The sequence below is a fragment of the Brassica oleracea genome, chromosome C1 (genome assembly GCF_000695525.1).
Source record: "Brassica oleracea var. oleracea cultivar TO1000 chromosome C1, BOL, whole genome shotgun sequence".
Classification (NCBI taxonomy): domain Eukaryota; kingdom Viridiplantae; phylum Streptophyta; class Magnoliopsida; order Brassicales; family Brassicaceae; genus Brassica; species Brassica oleracea.
This window is the reverse complement of record NC_027748.1, coordinates 19991604-19995175: the sequence shown is the minus strand read 5'-3', so window position 1 is coordinate 19995175 and position 3572 is coordinate 19991604. Positions and strand designations below refer to the sequence as shown.

The following is a 3572-nucleotide window of genomic DNA, read 5'->3' as shown; positions in this document are numbered from 1 at the left end:
AATTAAGCTAGTTTTTAAAACATTCATTAAAACTAATGATGTTTTATGTAATTTTTGAGTTTACTACCCAAAAACATCACTAAGATGAATTACCATACTCTATTCTAAATATTTGATCAAGTTTTAAAATCAGCAGACATCTTTTCTGATTTATATATGAACCTCCATCACTTCACTGGAGTTATGCTACAAACAAATTATATATATTTACATATCAAATTATGTTTATATTATTACCAACTATTTTGTTCAATAACAATTTGAAATATATATATATATTAAACCTATAACCAAATCATAGGTAGTTTTTAATTCCTTGTCTTCTTACTCCAAAGTATTAAAACACTATTTAAAGAGATTAGTATTGTTAGACATGTCTCTTCCAGTGATATAATAATCAGCCAATGGTTTTTGTATCAAAGATTAACATGAAAACTAATTCGTGGTGGTTTTTTTCATTGAGTGTAAATAATACGACAACAACACGTTAAAAATGGATGATCATCTTCAACCAAAGTGAAGCTCTGCCGTGAGGGGAACTCCTGAACGGGGGAAATCGTTGCAGCTTCGAATTCGTCTATTGGAATGTACACAAACGTTCTGATCAAAAGCAAAGGTTCCCGCTCTTTCGCCGATTCCATTGATCGTTTTTTAACTTGTCTTGCACCCGAATGTGCACCTTATTTAAGAAACAATTGGTTGAGAATAATTTGACAGCTAGCTAATCTGATTCAAGCGAAAAGGGAAAGCAAATTGACATACATCCTAGGTGTTAATGGAGAGTCCAATATCATTATGACTGAGTGGATAGAGATTCTAACATTTTGTATCCATGATTGTTGGCTTGGATCACTTCCAAAAGAAACTCGCATATGCACGCTCTCGCCGACCTTGATACCAAGTGAAGACATTTACAATGATTCATTCACAAAGAAACTAAAACAACAATACAACAAATCTTATTATTTGGTACTATTCAGTAGCAATAAGAAGAAGAAATTTCAATCAGGTCATTAGCACCTCGAGTGTAAGCACAACACTGAGAAGGATACAAACTCAAGACAGAAATCGAGAATCTTAATAACATGATAAGCCAAAAAGAGTGTGATAACTATCAGAGAGAGGAAGAGAGATTAGGATCTTACAGAGTGAGAGAGCTGTGAAAGATATATTTTTTAGTTTTAGTTGCAGAAACATAGCTCCATAGCCAAATGTTCTTCTTGTGGTCCCCAACAGACACAAAATTCAACACCCCACTGTCAAGAAAATATTGGATTGTTAGAAATATGTTAGTAACTAAGCAGGCCTCATGAACAGCCTATAATATCCTTGAATCATATAGACCCTTTAGAATGTCTACTTACGCATATGGCTTCATCTTTCTTGAGTTACGCTATGGCTTCATCTTTCTTGAGTGTGAAAGTCCTAATACGATGTTCTGGTGTACCTCTGTGATTAATGCAAGGTAGCAAATCACATCAAACACATAAGAATCAATAGATCAAAATTAATCAAAAAGAAAAAAGAGCAATGGCTTACCAATATCAAAGACACATTCATATCCCTGGATGAAACCCAAAACTTTATCATCATAGTGATGAGTTCAATCGAAGATTACATCCTTATTTATAGGAGAAGATTTCTGCTGTAACCATGGAGAAGGGGAGGGGTATTGAATGTGTCGTAGTGGGAGCCAATCGTTCCTCTTGGTTTAAGTGATGTAAAGGGGTCCTCAGTTGCATCGACTGAATAATGGCAGAGACGTTACGGAGCCGATTTGCAACATATTAAGCACATAACATAATGTTCAAATGATTAATCCCATCGTTACTTATAAATCTCAAAGGAAAAGAAAAGTGTTTGTTTTTCAAATCGCCGAAGATACCTTCGAGCCAAGAGGAATCATATCGACAAAGATATGCTTGCCGCCTCTCTGCACATTCTTCGCCTCCCAAAATTGAGGAAACAGACTTCGTCGATGGCCTACAGCGACCTGAGTTTAAATCATTGAGAAGGATAGATGAGATCGCCATTCTGCAGATTTTTTTTTTTGGATTGTAAGGAATGAAAGGATGATGTTCAGGGCATGACGGCTGACCTTTTTATAAATGAGATCCACCGACTGAAGAGAGGGGAGGTGCATTGAATGAGGATCATGATATGAATAGGATAAAGGAGTTAAGATGGTAGTTAATGACAACGATTGAATGCATCCGTAACGTTTCAATTTCCCTTACCCAGCATTAAAACACGTATGGCAAATTGCTTCTGAGATTCTCCGTAAATAGTCCTCTATCATCACCGTTCAAAAACTCCATGGACAGCTTACCAAAGCAGAGGATGAAGAACACTATGAACCCTAGAAATAAAATATGAAAATGTTGAAGTCGGAGAGGGTGTCTGTTTATGATCAGTAAACACAACAAATTTAGAAAACCCATTTAATTTAATCTGTCAGACCAAAATCACAGTCTATCGTAAAGAAGAAAAAACAAAGTACACATATCACGCTATCGATTTGAAAAAGCGTTGCAAAAAGCCCAGCAGATTTCCAATTAAATGAAGTGCAACGTTTTAAATGGCCGGGACACGTGGCGCGTTTTGGGAGTTCGAATTAATGATATGGAATCCCATGTGGATGGCATAGGAGTGAAGCAAACTGTAATATAAAGATAGATTGGTTATGCTTTTGCACTAATAATAATTAATGATATTTGTAAGAGGTTATTTTTTAAGAACAGGCCAATCACTATTCTCAGATTGGTGTCGGAATAGGTTTGGATCTGCTGTTACAATCTTAATTTTGTAAATTTTCGTTTGTATTATTAGATTAACGAAAACTGATTATTTTATGAAGTATTTTGTAATAAAAATAGGAACAAGAAGAATTTATTATTGGAAAATCAGTCTATTTCCATCAGATGATTTTTCACTATGGAGATATTTTAAAGTTATCTGTCAAAGGATTGTTTATTCTTAATAATACTAAAATTCGCTAACGTATTTGTTAACGAAAGCACAGGTGTTCGGAGGAATAAATAACTCTGCTCATGGATTGATAGTTATTCAATCTTCGATCCCATTCATTGGGTATCATTTTATCAATACAATCTCTTCAATGCTTTTTTTGTTCGTTGATATGCTTTATGATTTAGCAAGCAATGATCATCCTTCATTATATTGGCTTGACTATTTTGCAGTTTATACATATATGTTGATGCGTTGATTTTTTATTTTTTTTGCAATATATTAATGGTCGTAACGTTTTAGACTTTAAGATTCCGTTTTGGTATCTTGATTTTTTATCGGTCAAGAATGTAAATGCTTTGATTTGGTTAAAGATAATTGTTTTGCTTTAATTATCAAGAATGCTAAACGTTTTTGATTTCTTGTTTCAGATCATTTGGAATAACTTAATTTAATTATTAAGTATTTGATCATCAGAAAAGAAAGAAGATTTTAGTTTCAATGGTGAAATATACTGATTTTATAAACAATACTTTTTATCTTTAAAAGATCGAATAATATGGATGGAAATAGTTTTCGTGAGTCGACGACCCAAATTAAGTTTG

The 3572-nt window shown here is 33.8% G+C and overlaps 1 long non-coding RNA gene across 1 annotated transcript; it reads right to left on the bottom strand.

Annotated features, from left to right (window-relative positions):
* Nucleotides 1-458: 458 nt before the first annotated feature.
* Nucleotides 459-1220, bottom strand: LOC106303380. Its single transcript, XR_001262486.1, has 3 exons — nucleotides 1146-1220; nucleotides 763-890; nucleotides 459-679 (listed from the first exon to the last, which is right to left on the bottom strand). It is a non-coding gene; the product is annotated as an uncharacterized LOC106303380 (long non-coding RNA).
* Between the last annotated feature and the right edge of the window lie 2352 nt (nucleotides 1221-3572).